Source organism: Monodon monoceros, unplaced genomic scaffold, assembly GCF_005190385.1.
Source record: "Monodon monoceros isolate NGI ecotype Baffin Bay Population unplaced genomic scaffold, NGI_Narwhal_1 Super_Scaffold_15, whole genome shotgun sequence".
Taxonomy (NCBI): domain Eukaryota; kingdom Metazoa; phylum Chordata; class Mammalia; order Artiodactyla; family Monodontidae; genus Monodon; species Monodon monoceros.
The window spans coordinates 76,811,266-76,827,648 of NW_021703771.1; the positions used below are offsets into that span (position 1 = coordinate 76,811,266).

Sequence of the window (16,383 nt, forward strand, 5' to 3'; positions counted from 1 at the left end):
GTTCGATCCCTGGTCGGGGAACTAAGATCCCACATGCCGTGGGGCAACTAAGCCTGCGTGCCACAACTACTGAGCTTGCGCGCCTCAACTAGAGAGACCGCTTGCCACAAATTACAGAGCCCACGTGCCCTGGAGCCCACACACCACAACTAGAGAGAGAAAAAAAAAAACCAAAAATGCATGCCACAACTAGAGAGAAGCCCACACGCCGCAACTAAGACCAGACGCAGCCAAAAAAATAAAGAAAAATAAATAAATAAAACTTAAAAAGTCCATCCATACTTCTGTTATGAAGAATGATTACTTATTAAACTCTCTGCCTTATTATTATTATTATTTTTTTTTTTTTTTGCGATACTCGGGCCCCTCACTGTCGTGGCCTCTCCCGTTGCAGAGCACAGGCTCCGGACACGCAGGCTCAGCGGCCATGGCTCACGGGCCCAGCCGCTCCGCGGCATGTGGGATCTCCCCGGACCGGGGCACAAACCCGTCTCCCCTGCATCGGCAGGCGGACTCTCAACCACTGCGCCACCAGGGAAGCCCTCTGCCTTATTATTAATCTTGATTCTTGAAAATGTTAAACCTGAGTCCTTGGTGTAAAAATAAAAAGGTGTGAAAAACAGCATACTCAGGATCTATCAAATATAATTTCATTTACTTGTGGGTACTAATACTTTATATTTTTTACCTGATAATAGCTTATTAGCATTGATAATAATAATGATAATAATAACTAAAATGGCGAATACTTGCAGAATAACATTTAGTTCATGAAATGCTTTCATATGAACTATCTCCGTTTTAATAGAATAAAAAAACCCTACCCTAATTATTTCTCCTGCTTTCAACATGTGCTAGTATTCTCTCCTCAGCCGGTAGTGAAGAGGAACTTATTAAAGACGCAGGTGATGGGTGAAGAAACATAAAACATAAACATCTATTCATTACTCTTCTATACATTTCTGGGGCTGTTTATTTTGTATAGTACCCAGTGCTTCTCATCATCACATAAGTCTGTACCACAAAAAAATATGGGTTAAATAACGGATAAGATAATTAATCTTGACATTATCTCATGTCATTGCTTGTTAAAAAATAAATATGCAGTAACCAAGTCACCAAAATGACACAGTGAATTTAGCTGCCGCCCTGAGCTAGGTCTTACTGCATAGTCTCTTAAACCCACATCAGAGAGGCTTACAGCATGAGTAACTCAGGTTACTCTACAGGAAGATCTTTTTTCTCTCACCTTGAGTCCATACTCAGACACCTGAGAAAGTATCTCCGCGTGGCCATCCAGTGGACTGCCACAAATCCTCAACCTGTAAGCATGGTATCTAGAATATGTCGGAAGGAAGTTGTGTTAAAAGAAAAGAAAACTGAGTTAACTGTTTTATCCTGCTAAGGAAGGTCGCACTAACCTGTCATCCCAAAGGAGGTGCTGTTCTTGAGATTAAGATCATTTAAAGGAGCCCACATCTGGCTCCCTGGCTTCCACCTTCCGCACTCCGGAGGCTCTCCTACACTCTCTTCACAGTGGGATGCTGGGAATTGAGAGACCTTCCAGCAGCTTCCACAGTTCTAGCAATTCGGGCTAGATTGGGGTTCCATCTCCTTGAGGTTTAATCCCCTCTTCTTGAGTCTGACTCCATTGGTGTCATTGTGCCTTTTGTGGCTTCATGGCTGCCACCTTTCCCACGCTGGGGGAGAAGGGCCCCTACTCTGTTTTCCTCTCTAGTCCTGGAAACTTCACCCCAGCCCCTTCTCAAGCTCTTCCTAGCTTTGAGCATTAGATGTGGGCATCCCATCCTTAAGAGGTTTGTCTTGGGTGAGGAACCAAAATTGTCCCCAGCTTCCTCTGGAGCTAAGTGCAAATTCATCTGCGGGCGGACGCTCCCTCCTGTGCGCGCTCACCATTACGCATGACCTCCTAACACAGCGCTTGTCACTTTGCTCTATAACTTGACGGCTTTCACAATTTTTTCCACCATCACCTACGAAAGGAAATATATTTTCCATTGCAAATCAATGCACACAGACGTATATATATGATTGATGCAGAGATATAGACATATATCCATGTGAGTTGCCTCACCTTTATGCCATGCTCTCTGATATTTTCCATTCTGTGCTATTCTGTTCTACTTTGTTCATTTATTTATTTTGAGTGCTGTTCAAGACCCACTAAACTGGCTTCATGATCTTCTATCTAATTGGGCTACAAGCCGCTGTTGGAACAACATAGTTCTGATTAACTCGCTTGACTCCCCGCTGCCCCATCCCTGCTAGACTGTGACCTCACTGTGGGCAGGAGGCGGGGCTTATCCATTTCTCCTTTGTAGACTGACCACCCACCTTGGTGCCTGGCAGGTAGCAGATGCTCAGGTAAATACTAGTTGAACCAAGGAACCCAGCCTCGTTTGTAGAATGTGTGAAATGGAGAGGTACCCAGGCATACCTGTGGGGCAGTTGTGAGAACAGAATGAGATCATGTATTTAAAGCAGAGAGCATAGGGCCTAGTGCCAACGGATGTTCAATTAACACACGTTTCTTTCTGGTTTTCTCCAACTGGCTCACCCTTTAACTGATGATCCGAACTGCGCTGCACTTTCTTTAACTAATGAGAGGTTTGAAGTCCATCAGCCTGAGGCCTCCAGACACTCAGCACTCTGAGATTTTCCAAGTGCCATGGAGCCAGGGACAGATAGCCCTTCAGGGAGAGCAATTTCTTCTAGGGTTTAGCCCAGGCCAGCCTCTGGCTGTAAATAGGGGAAGGTCATGGGGCGAGTTGGTTTTGTCATACCCTAGTAGGACTCATTTCTCCATGAAAAGTGGAGACGAGCTCATTATTAGAATTTCTTTGCAAAAATGAAAATGACTTGCGCATTTTAAAAGACTACAAAATCAGCGTGAAATTTAAAGTGTTTTGTGACTCAGAAGTCTTCGTCATAAGAGGTATGGTTTCAGAGCGCCAACACCTAAATGAAGTCTGATGTAGCAGAAAGAGCAGTGGCCGAAGAACTTGTAGTTCGATCAGTAACCGGTCACTAGACTGTGGGTAGGACAGCTTCTCTGGGTCTTGTTTCTTCATCTTTGAAGGAGAATCCTACCCATTCCCAAGACTTTGTGATCACAAATATGAACTTTAAACCCCTTCATTTTACATTTGCTGGATCGTATTAACCGGCAAGGAGATAACATTTCACTGAAAACGTTATCTCAGCTGCAGAGTCTGAATCAAATACAGGACCTGCAACCTTTTCTCTTTATAACCATTTCTTGCTACTGTCGCGCAGCAATACTAAATGACGCTTTAGCTGACCTGATCACCAAAATGAAGAGTCAGGCTATCTGTCATCTGCATAAATGAAACTTCAAAAATCAGGCTTTAAAAAAAAAAAAAATCAGGCTTTTGCATACATCGTCACAGTAGTAATTCGTTCTGAACTGTACTTCATCTTGTCCATGAAATGTCAGCTCTTCGTTTAATGCAGTGTGATTCGATCATTCACATATGAGTAATTTAACGAGCACACTTGCTGTTTTCTTCCAGGACAGAATGACTCGGAAGATAATGGAGCTTCGAAGCCTAGCAGAATATGAAGTCCTTCCTCTGCATGGATCTCGTTTAAATTTAAGGTCAGTAGTGAATTCCATTTGCTACCAGCTGGTACCTGCCCTCTTCCCAGGCTCCTAACGAGCAGGCTGTCCTGAAGTTAGCAGAGCGGTTAGAAATGCCTAGCCTGCATTGGTATGAAAGTCAAGATGTTTTCAGATGTCTAGGAGAAATAAAATGCTTGGTGTGGGGAGGTTAGCAGCGCAGTTCTGTGGCCCCAGCTCCCTCATACAGAAGCTTCTCATTCGCTCCTTCTCGGCACTGCCCCTCCCCCCCACAAAGATTCTGATGGAAAAGAAAATCAGATAATAAGTGGTTCAGCTTGAAAGGTTAAGCTCCCCGCCAAAAATGTCAAGCAGGACTGCCTTCCCTTTGTTGTTTTCAAAATGAACATAGAGTCAGCTTCCACGGGGCACAGAGGGTGGTGTCACATGGCTTCTTGTATAGAGAGACAAAGAAGTTGGTGTCAAAAATGGTCTTCTGGGCTTCCCTGGTGGCACAGTGGTTGAGAGTCCGCCTGCCGATGCACGGCACATGGGTTCATGCCCCGGTCTGGGAAGATCCCACATGCCGCGGAGCGGCTGGGCCCGTGAGCCATGGCCGCTGAGCCTGCGCGTCCGGAGCCTGTGCTCCGCATCGGGAGAGGCCACAACAGTGAGAGGCCCGCGTACCACAAAAAAAAAGGTCTTCTGCTGACTCATTTGCTGTCTGTTGCTCGTGTTTTGCTGACTATGTTAACCTCTGGTCAATCTCCCTGCCCTGCTGTAGTTTTACCACCTTCCGCCTAAAATTAGATGCATGTCCAACCACGTCACTCCCCGGGAAGGCCCCTGTCTCCCCCAGGATTAAATCCAGCCTCCCAGCCTGGCTTCCAAGGGCTTTGTGGCCCATCCCTGCCCTCATCCTCAGCCACATCTCGTGATGCCTCTTCCTCACTTCTGGACCCATCGTCTGTTGGGTCCCTCTGTGCCTTTGCTCTTGCTGTTCTCTGTCTGGCACGATCTCTAGCCCCCTCCTCCCCTGCCTGCATTGCAAGACTCACTCACATGTCAGCCCCTCTGGGCAGCCTTTCTGGGGCCCCCGGCACTGGGCAGCAGCCTTCTCCATTGTCCCTGCACACACACCTTCGTCCCTATACCCACGACATCATGTCCATATAACAGTTTTACTTTTCTCTTGAAACATGACATTAGCCATTTGTTAGCAATTTGTTAGCAATGGATCCAACCAATTTTGTGAAACCACATCAGATTATTTCAAATAATTTTTTTGAGCAGAAAAAATATAACTCCTTCCCCCCAAACAGGAGGATCTTTGAGGCTGATTGAGAAGAGTGTGCCTCCTTTTCACCCATGTGGGGAGTAGTATTTTGCCTGAATTCCTATCTTTGAAAGCGCTCTTTTAAAATTTGTTATTGGTAAATATCCCATTGAACTGTTACATGAACATTAACGTTAAATACGTGGCTAATGTGAAAATGGTCTTCTTAGAGAGTTAGCTCTTTTTGTCAAATACATGAAAAAGGCCTGGGTTCAGATGAGCTGAGATGCCTGGTCAGTTCTGCACTCTTTCTGGGAAGAGCTTGAATTTCAAGAGCTCCCTTTAGCCGCTCCCTCCACAAATAAACGTGGGGTGAAAACCTCAGTGAACTGAGGATCCCATGTGGAGAGAATTCCATTTTTGTGGAATTTCACAGCCTGTGCTCACCGAATGGCATTCCTGAGACTGTTGCGTTTGGATAAGAAGAAAAATTCCCTGTGACCTTGAAACTTCCGTTTGGATAATTCCTCCTCTATAACTTCCTCACTGTATTCATGGCTGCCCGTGGATCCAAGGTCAACCATTTCTTCATGCCTGCTGAGAGACCGCAGCTTCAACATTTACTGTTTTGTTGCCACATCATTAGGAGCTGCCTCCTGGTTTGCACCGTAAAATTCTAGAGTGTAAACACTTGGGCATCTATTTTCATGTGTGGCAGACTCACACTGTGGGCACACACACCCCTTTTGTTACCTCTTTGAACTCTGAATGAGATTTCAGGAGTGTGCACCTCAGGGGTAGATCCCTACCTTTGCAATGGGTACATACCCTACTCCACCCTACCTGTACTTTTCCCCCTACCTGAACCTCTGAGCCAAGGGGGAATAAACCAGCACATGCCAGCCCAACCCTGGCCTACAGACAGCCCTCCCTTCCAGACAGATACGCATGTACACACATGCACATTCTTGCCTGCAATCTCCCCGCCCCGCAGGCATAATACACATACCTGAAGGTTTAAGGCTGTCCTTAAACATGCACTGGATGGGGACTTCCCTGGTGGTCCAGTGGTTAAGACTTCACGCTCCTAATGCAGGGGGCCCAGATTCGATCCCTGGTCAGGGAACTAGATCCCACATGGCGCAACTAAGAGTCCGCATGCCACAACTAAAAATCCCACGTGCCACAACGAAGATCCCGCACGTGGCAACGAAGGTCCCACGTGCTACAACTAAGACCCAGAGCAACCAAATAAATGAATAAATATTAAAAAAAAAAGAGCACACCATGGATGTCCACCTGGGGGTCCAAATATGGGATGAGACTGTGCAAAGGCACACCTTGAGTAATTTCTGAATATTCCTCCCATTTTTCTTTGTATATCACCCCTCTTCCCCTCCCTTAGCCAAGATGTATTTCCATGAGGCCATATTTCTCCTGGTTCCTGTCTTTCTTTCTGTCATTGTCTTTTCTTCCTGACAGAGCGCCAGCCTGAGGTCTCCGTGTGTGGATGCTACTGTGATCTGTTTTTCTAGAGGCCCATGCAGTGATTGTTCTGAGCCACTCATGCTCTGCCTCACCCTGTCATGACGGAGGGCGCTGGCAGGAGGCCTTGGGTCTGGATGGGAAGCCAGTCCCGAGTCCCATCATTACTTTATGCAAACCAGTTATGCTCTCTGGTACAAACAGTTCATTGTTGGCTTGAGCCAGGGACTGATACTGTAACGTCAGTTCCACTGATCTCAAGAAGACCTCTTCAGCCTAACGCGAAGTGACCTGCTGAACCACTCTCTGAGAATTTATATGAATCATATTGACCCTGCAGTCATGTCAGGTTTTATTTTTTGAGTTTAGGCAAGTCACTGTGCAGAAAAAACCTTTGGGTGAGTGTGTGCACATTTTCACAAAAAATTTTAAGTCATTATTGCAGAAAATTTGGGGCCTCACCAGTGGGATCAGAATTTTGAAAGATGTGCAAAAACATAGAGAAGAGTGAATAACCAAGGATGAACATGAGAAGGAATTTAGGACAGCAGAAGCCTTAAATGAACCTTGGCTTGCGAAGATGGTAAAAAGGACTTTCAAAACTATCTTTAGACAGAAGAAAGTGAGAATGGGGGCTAATCAGTGCCCAACTGGAGAAATTGAGCATGGGGTGGGCTGCCATTTTTTTTTTATAGATATCACAGAGGGCATTTAATGAGCAAAGGGGTGTCAGGATCAGGTGACCCCTCCAGACCTGAGAGTCAATGATTCTATGAAACAGATGTTGAAATTCTGTATGAGGTCCACAAACATCCCAGGATGTGAACTAGTAAGATAATTCTAGAATTGGAAAGATTGCCTGCTGAAGAGTTATCGGTAGTTATGGCTTTTCACCTAAAATGTTTAACGCATTTTCCACAATTACTGAATTTATTCCCAGGACATAGTTTATTCTCTGGGAGAATCCTATTCATTCAGTGTGCTCCACCGTTAGCTGATAATACTCTGTACTTAAACAGTCCCTTTCATCTGTGGATCTCAAAGAATTTTATAAGGATTCATTAGTTCTCACATGTGACTTTCAATTTGTCTGCACATTTGTGAAGTGGATAGTAAACAATTTTACACCCAGGCAAAGGCAGAATACTGGGATGGTGTCTTCTGGGTGTCCGATTGCTGGTGGCCGAGATGCCCAGATGAACTCCATCCTCTTCCTGCCATTTATTCCCGCCCTTTAGGTCAGATCTTCTGACATTCAACTATCAAATAAGGTATGAAATTTGGGAGAAATTTCCAGACTTCTAATCAGCGTATGGGTTTGAGAATTATGTATCCCGTCTGGCTTTGCCTTGTGTTCTGTCCCACACACAAACTCACACACAAAGCCAGAGCTGTCTGGAAGGCTCTGGGACAGGACTGAGCACTTTATTGTTGCCTCACCATCCCCCCCTCACCCCCATGTCCCACCTTTCCAGCCCCCGTTACCACTTAACACTGTTTAACTAGTAACAGGGAATTCCTCAGGGGTCGGAGATGAAGGGAATGCTCACCTCCCACCCCCTGCAGTTCTGACTTTGACACATTTTAATAGTTAAAATCTAAACATAACCTGATGCCTTCATTTCCTCCCCATCTGTCCCTTCTTAACCCCCTACAGTCCAGCTTGCACCCTCTCCCCTCTACCGGAGTCACTTTTTAAACGTCTTCAATGACCTCCTTGTGGAATTCCACAAGACATTTCTTGGGGTCGTTCCACTTGACCTCCTTGATACTGTTGCCCACCCTGCCCTCCTCCAAACTCTCTTTTCCCTTGACCTCTGTGGCCCTGAAATCCCTGTTTTCCTTTCCCCTCTCTGGCCGTATCTCTTTCTCATTCGGAGGACATCCAGTGCTGTGGTCCTTGAGCTTCTCTGATCCTCCCGTGGGATCAACTCTTGCCATCCTTATCTCCCACGGGATAGAGATAGCTCTCCCCCGCTCCCAGACTGAAAATCCCAGAGATCACGTTCATACTTCTCTTCCTATTTCCTATATCCAGTGGCTCACGGAGTTCCTATTTTTCCCCTGAAGAAGCTCTTAGCACTCACTGCCTTCTCAACTCAGAACCCTAGCACCCAGAGCACCGTCCCCCAAACTGTTTCGATCATGCGCATTAACAAAATCTGTACAATTCACTCTTCCAGTTTTTGACTGTTTACGTATTATGTGCTGTATTAGTCTGCTAGGGCTGCCACGGACTGGGCGGCTTAAAGAACAGAATTTTATTTTCTCACAGTTCTGGAGGCCAGAAGTCCAAGATCAAGTTGCCATCAGGGTCGGTTTCTGATGAGACTCTTCTTGCTTGTAGACGGCCACCTCCTTGTATCCTCACATGGCCTCTTCTCTGTGTGTGCAGAAAGAGAGAGAGAGAGAGAGTCCTGGTGTCTCTTCCTCTTTTCATAAGGCTCCTGTCAAAAATAAGGCTGCAGGGGCTTCCCTGGTGGTGCAGTGGTTGAGAGTCCGCCTGCTGATGCAAGGGACGCGGGTTCGTGCCCTGGTCCGGGAGGATCCCACATGCCGCGGAGCGGCTGGGCCCGTGAGCCATGGCCCCTGAGCCTGCGCATCTGGAGCCTGTGCTCCGCAACGGGAGAGGCCACAGCGGTGAGAGGCCCGTGTACCGCAAAAAAAAATAATAATAATAAAAAATATAAGGCTGCACACTTATGACCCTATTTAACCTTTAATACCTCCTTAAGGCCCCATCTCCAAATACTGTCTCATTGGGGGTTAGGGCTTCAACATGTGAATTTGGGCACAAGTCAGTCTATAATATACATATTTTCTATTGAACGGGTATGTTCATTTAAAATACATAAAATAGACTCAAAAAAGGTGAGAATTTTAAAAGTAAGTACAAGTAAGAATTCTGATATTTTCTCCCCACATCCCAGGGCATCACCTCGGCGTACCCGGGATACACACCCAGCATTCAAAACCACGGACCCGAGCAATGACCGCAGTGTCCTAACAGATCTGTCCACCGCCGGGCTTTCATGTCGTCTTCCCATCCAGCTCAACCTCTGGATTAGCCTTTGTAAAACGGTGGTTTCTTCTTCCCCCTTCCTCAGAAAACACTGATGCTCTGGGTTGCCCAGGAGAGGCCAGGGCACCTGCCAGCTTGACCTACAGGGCCCTCCATGTCCCAACATGACCGCTGCTTCAAGCCGTTGTTCCTCCCGCCGCCTCCCTCGGCGCCCCCTTCCTCCTCTGCAGGTCCCGAGCTTGTAATTCACATCCTCACCACCTTCCCTCTTCACTCCCACACGTTTGTCTCTCCCTCCTTGAAGCTCTGTCCCATCCTTTGGTTCAGGCTCACCTGCCGTTCAGCAGTGTTACTTCCACTTTCATGGGTGCCGTCTTTCCCCCTCAACTGGGTTACGGTCTCCAAAAGCTCATGGTCCAGGTTTCTTCTTCCTTTTACATCCTCCCCTGAGCACAGACTCCGAGCCTGTCCTCTGTCCTCCTTCTGGTGGTTGTGACTGGATCGAGACCACCATGGGGGCGCTGGAAGCAGTGACGCCATCTGACTTGCTGTGCACGCACGGCCTGGGTGTGTTCAGAGAAGGCAGCTTAACACGGCTGAGTTTCTAAACCTACTCCAGCTCAGCTTCTTGCCGATGCTATTTCCCAGAATTTGCTAATATATTCTCCTAAAAATTTAATAGAAGGAAAGTTGGCTGCTCATTGAAAAGTGTACGCTTGACTGCAGACTCAGATCACCTTAATTAATGTTGACGAATGCAAGATTTATTAGCAAAGCAGCCATCTCTTTAGTGCCCAGTGGGGCTCAGGACATGCGTGTAAATCATTCCGATAGCCATTTCCTGGATCGAGCACTTGGCATTCACCTACCACAAGGTGCACCTATTCCCAGATAGTAGAGCTGGGATGCTGAGGGTGATTTGAGATGATGAACACTCAGGAAAAGAATGACTTTGCACACTGAAAAGGCAGCAAGCCTGGAGCTGTTTCCAAACCATGAATTCTCCTTTAAAACTCACCAGCTAATGCTGGCCTGAGAATTTCAAAATGAAGATACCAACTCACTTCCTGAATTATTTTATCTTTATGGCCCTGTGGCTGCAATCCAGCCATCCAGTTCCCAGAGGCGTGCATGGGGACCATGCCATTACTGGGTTGAAGGCCTTGGAGACCTGTTAGCTGAAAGCCACTCTTCTCTGTGAAATGAATGTGTGCAGGCTGCAAATTAGTTTCTTGGTGCACCTTTAGGAGGGGATTGCCCCTCCAATTGAATTGTTTAATATTTAAACTATGTATTTTTTCCTTATCTACGTGGTAAACTTGGCAGACTCAGCGAATGTTATAATTGTGCTGAGTCCAAAAGTCATTTCATAGTATATGTTTCAAGTATAATGTGGTTCAGTGTCCTGAACCAAGATTATCTCACCAACCTCTTTGAATGTTACACAGTAGCCAAGGATATGAACTGGCCCTGTGGGTGACACCCACGTAATCTGCAGAGACCATGCAGGTAACCCTCAGGCCATGTTTGTCAGATTAAAGTATAATTGCAACAATCCTGTAACGGTTAGTTTTTGATTTTGTCTGGGTTTCTTCATACTTTTGCATAAGAGCTACCTGTATCTCTTACATGGAAAGCAAAGGGCTGAGTTGGAGAGAGGGACGGATCTGGGAAAGGCCAGGGGACACATAGAAATGTCTGCTAGTTGAATAGTTCTTTGAGATTTTTGTTCTTTTCATTTTCACAAGAGACCCACAGAGAGGGAATTCCCTGGTGGTCCAGTGGTTAGGACTCCACGCTTCCACGGCTGAGGGCCCAGGTTTGATCCCTGGTTGGGGAACTAAGATCCCGCAAGCCACACAGTGAGGCCGAAAAAAAAATTAAAAAAAAAAATAAGAGAGAGAGAGAGACCTACAGAGAAAGAAGGAAAGAAGGAGGGCGGGGGAGAGGAGAGAGGGAGGGAAGGATCAAGAAAAGGAGAAACGAAAGAAAAAGAATGAAAAGAAAGGAAAGGAGGAAGAAGAGAAGAAAGAAAGAAAGTAAGAAAGTCTCCCCATGGATCCCATGCGGTTTTGTGAGGCCACCTCTTGGAGGAGAGTTTAACTCAGGACACAGCTTCCCCTCGCAGCCTCCCTCCACCGTGGCTGTTGGCAGGGGCCGCAGGGACATTACAGACGCCACCAGAGAGGGCTGCGGGGCCAGCCTTCTTGCTTCTCCGGGCCCTCGGCTGAGGCCCGTGTGGGGAATAGCCACGTGGGTTGCCAAGTCAAGCATTTTCATGGCCTGAGTCACACAGACAGAGCTTTAACTCTGTGAACACAAACCAGGCAAATAAAGAACAAAATGCCCATCCCAGGAGGCGAGGGAATGATCATTAAGTGCCCCTACAGGCCCTCAGGGTAATTCCCTGCACCGTTCTGTTCTGTGCGAGGGTAACGCCAACTCCGAAGGCCTTGTTGAGCATCAGGCCTCCTCACTGTCGTCTTTAAAGCCTGCTTGGAAGCATAAGGGCGCAAACCAGGACGGAGTTCGGAAAGTCTGCGTTCATCGTTGGGGTTTAATTAAAACACACTGAGCCTTGCAGAAGCTCGTGGTTTAGAGTAATGGAAAATTTAGGGAATCAGAAACAGAGATGGATCTGAGGAAGAAAGGTCTGATTTTCTCCTCAAGCCTCTGGATTTCTTGCCTTCCATTTCCTCCCAGACTTGTAGTTGACACCTTCTTAAACATGTGAATTATTTTTCTAATAAAGGATTAATCAATTTTATAATCGCAAGTATTTGGTATTTACTTATACAGAGGCATTATCCAAATGTTCATGCTATTTCATATTCCCTTCTATTAGGTTAATTTATAAACATATATTTATCATACACCTCCCATGTGCAAAGCAAATGAAGGGTGCAAGGGGTACAATTGTGAGCAAAACTGCTTTCTCTAGTTGCAGCGAGCGGGGGCTACTCTTCGTTGTGGTGCGCGGGCTTCTCATTGCGGTGGCTACTCTTGTGGAGCACTTGCTCTAGGCATGCAGGCTTCAGCAGTTGTGGCATGTGGGCTCAGTAGTTGTGTCTCGCGGGCTCTAGAGCACAGGCTCAGTAGTTGTGGCATACGGGCTTAGTTGCTCTCCCGCATGTGGGATCTTCCCGGACCAGGGCTCGAACCCGTGTCCCCTGCATTGGCAGGCGGATTCTTAACCACTGCACCACCAGGGAAGCCCGCAAAGTAAGATTTTAAGAACATTATTTTCCGGGCATTCTTGCCAAAATCAATGTACAAACAATCAATCAATTGGTCAAACCAAACAAACTCGATACCGTGTTGGGGGTTAGGGGCTAATATCAGGCAGGTCTATGAGAAGCTTTATTCGTCATCATAGCCCCTCCTCCCCAGAGCAATAAATAATGATACAATACTCCTTGCGCTCAGCTGGCTGTGTCAGTGACCTTAGTCAAGTCATTTGATTTCTTACTTTCCTTATCTGTGAAGTGAGGGTTTGGGCTTAATGATCTTTAAGCACCTTTTTTATTACTATCAACACCCTAAGTAGGTCCCTGCTGCGGTGGCCAGTGCTTTTACACTTTCCTGTCCACGCCGCCCTCCCACATACGACACAAACATTGGCCATCAGGAGATTAAAGGCAGAGAGAAGGAAGAAATAGGATAAGCACAGCAGAAACATGTCAAGTAAATTATGCCTTCAGACTCAAATTCTAGTTATTTCCTCTTGTCTTCCTTCTTCTATTAAATCATGTTCTTCTTTCTTCTGTTATATAGTGATTGAGTTCATCATCTTTAAGTCATGCATTCATTTGTGGAACACTTCAGGGTGTCCAATATATTCCAGGACAGGGCTGTGTGTGGAGGATGTGGACATGAACAGTTTGACCTCATATGGTTTTCCCTCTAAAATCAGTACATTTTACCCAAAATAGTCCGTTGACACCCTTTTCAATTCTAGGCTCCCCCTCATGAAAGGTTAGTGTGGAAAATATTTTGCAAACATAATGACCAAAAAAAAGACTAGTCTTTTTTTTTCTTTGAGCTGTATCTAATTGCTTAAATTTCAAACCTAAATGTTTGAAAGACAGACCCTACACAATCATCCATTACTCTTGTCCACACGCGTAAACAAATAAAACTCATAGTTGCGTCATCATATGTGCCTTTCCTGTCGTCCGTAATAATGTTCCCTGGGAAGAAGTAAGACAGGTGGAATTTTTAAAGTTTTTTGAATCTCTAGTGACAGAGAAGCTTATGCTCATTTTATAACACCTGCTGTATACCAGATAATAAGTGTCTACTGATTCATTTTCTATTTTGGTAAATAACTTTCAGAGAATGGCAGTATATCTTCAGAGGATGAGAGATGAAGGACCTCCCTTTAAAAAGAATATTTCAAACTAATTTTCCTAATTATATTGGAAGGCTTTTAATGACAAAGTTCATGAAAGGGTCATTGGATTTCAAAAATTCTCCTTGCTCTGTCGATATGACTTAAATGTTTTAAACTAAGAGGGTATCTGGATTTACGAGCTTCCACCTATGTCTTGGATTTAAGGGGAAAAATAGGTGTTTGGATTTATCTTCATGACCGATTTTATATTCAGGAAAGAACTCTGTCATGAGGTTGCTTTCATCAACTATTGTTCATTTCACACAATTTGAACAGATTTTTAGTTTGTTTAAAATTTAAATTAAAAAAAATTTTTTGGCCGAGCCGCGTGGCATGCAGGACCCTTGTTCCCCAACCAGGGATCTAAACTGTGCCCCCTGCAGTTGAAGCGCGGTGCCCTAACCACTGGACCGCTAGGGAATTCCCACAAACAGATTTTTTTAAACTATTTTATTCAAGTAGAGTTGATTGACCATGTTGCATTATGAACAGGTTTTTAATTAAGGTTTACAGGTGAGTCACCATAAAAATGATGCCAACTCTTCTCCCCCCCCCCCCACCCTGTGAAGCCATCGAAGGACCCTGCCCTTGTTTTGTGTGAAGGGGCCTTGAGTGAGTGTCGGAAGGTCCCCTCCCGTAACCCCACGTCTGAGAGGGGCATTGCCTGCCGTTTCTCCTTCTCAGTTTAAAAAGATCCTTCTGGACTTCCCCATCACCAAGACACTCATCTATCATGATGACTAAATTAAAGCAACTCTAAGAATTGTTTTTACTTTATTGTCTGCATAAACTAGCACCCCCAAGAACTGGCAGGGCGAGTTTAAGGGTGGGCAAACCACACACGTGACCGTGAGAGGGACGGGAAGTCTCCTGTAGCATTTTCCCCAGAAGGTCGGCAGCAATGTGAACCAGTAATTACTTCAGAAGACAAACTGCTGTGTCTGTGGGGAAGGAAGAGTGCAGCGTTCAGCCTCCCTGAGCCTCGAGATACTGGGCGGGCAGCACACGGGCCCACGGTGCTCATGGCGCCCACTATTACACAGACTTCCTGTTTCTGATTTCAGGCCTTTCAGAAAATTTCCTGTGAAATGGAAATCCTGACTGGTCTTTTCTGGTGCATTCTTACTACATGGTAGAGAGCTAATTTCATATCATTGAGGAAGCTTTTCCCAAAGGGACTAAAACTGGGCTACTGGAGAAAGTATAAAAACACACATGCAGGAGACAGGTTAGAGTTCAGGCCCAGTTGCACTGGATGACTGTGAACGCTTCACACTCCACAGAGGAACTCGGGAGCCCCAGCACTCAGCCCTGTGCAGGGCAACTTTCAAGAGCTGCAGCAGGCCAGTTTCTTTCTGCGTTGAAGAATCACCTCCTTCAAAACCCTTGGGAATTCTCAAACGTCCATATCTACATCATGAATTACATACAACACCAGTTCTCCTTTTGGAAATTTTGATATTTAAACACTAATGATGTTAATATTTTTTTAAAAATGTGTGCATGTCACAGGCAAGGAATGTGCCAAACACCACCCACACGACTCTTCACAACAACCTCACGAAGTAGGAAGAGCCCCACTTTACCCATGAGGAAACTGAGGCCAGAGGAAGAGGAAGTAATTAACCCAAAGCCAAACAGCTAAGAAGCAATGGAAGCAGGATTTCAATCAGTTCCATTTGACTCCAGAGCTCATGATCTCAGTGAGTTTCTGCTGTGTTGCCTCGGTGTAAGTGATACAAACAGCTGCTCTAGTTAATGATTGACTTAGGCAAGTGAGGACAGCTTGTGTGTATTTATTCTGACGAGCGTTTATGGTACCATATCCAAATGCGTCTGCATTTCCTTAGCAAGGATGGGAGCAGAGAAGCTATGTGCAGACGGTTTGCTTGTCCTCTTCTTATCTGGAATATCCTCTACTCCGAATAATCTAATTTTCTTGTCCCTGTCTTTTCATGACCACTGAATCAACAGCCACGTTTGTCCCTGTCCTTTAAATAGTGTGTGTGTTTTGGAGTAATCAGAAAAGAAAGCTACATAAAGAAAACACGAAGAATGTTTTCTGGTGGAGATTGTATTGCAGAATCAAGCTTGGAAATGTGACATAATTTCCAGTTTCCCCATTGATTGAGGCTCTGACGTAAGGGGATTTTTTTTTTTTTTTTACTTAATTTGTTTATCTTTGGCTGTGTTGGGTCTTCGTTGCTGTGCACGGGCTTTCTCTAGTTGCAGTGAGCGGGGGCCACTCTTTCGTTGCGGTGCTCAGGCTTCTCACTGCGGTGGCTTCTCTTGTTGCGGAGCACGGGCTCTAGGTGCACGGGCTCCAGTAGTTGTGGCACGTGGGCTCAGTAGTTGTGGCGCACAGGCTTAGTTGCTCTGCGGCATGTGGGATCTTCCCAGACCAGGGCTCGAACCTGTGTCTTCTGCATTGGCAGGCGGATTCCCAACCACTGCGCCACCAGGGAAGCCCTAAGGGGATGTTTTACAAAGTCCTTTTTAGTGGCAACTCAGACACACCTTCAGATAGAGACATGCCACTTGGGCATCAAGCAGAGGCTTAGCTGTCTGAAAGTCACCAGCCTGATGGAGAAGGAATGACTCCGAAC

The 16,383-nt window shown here is 45.8% G+C and overlaps 1 protein-coding gene across 1 annotated transcript in view; it reads left to right on the top strand.

The window, feature by feature from the left end:
* SCAF8 (SR-related CTD associated factor 8) overlaps positions 1-15,410 on the top strand; it is a 182,558-nt gene extending 167,148 nt beyond the window's left edge. The window contains exons 21-22 of the transcript XR_003793708.1: positions 3,555-3,640; positions 15,290-15,410. The gene's annotated coding sequence lies outside the window, so the exon portion shown is untranslated. The remainder of the gene's footprint in view (positions 1-3,554; positions 3,641-15,289) is intronic.
* The last annotated feature ends 973 nt before the right edge of the window (positions 15,411-16,383 follow it).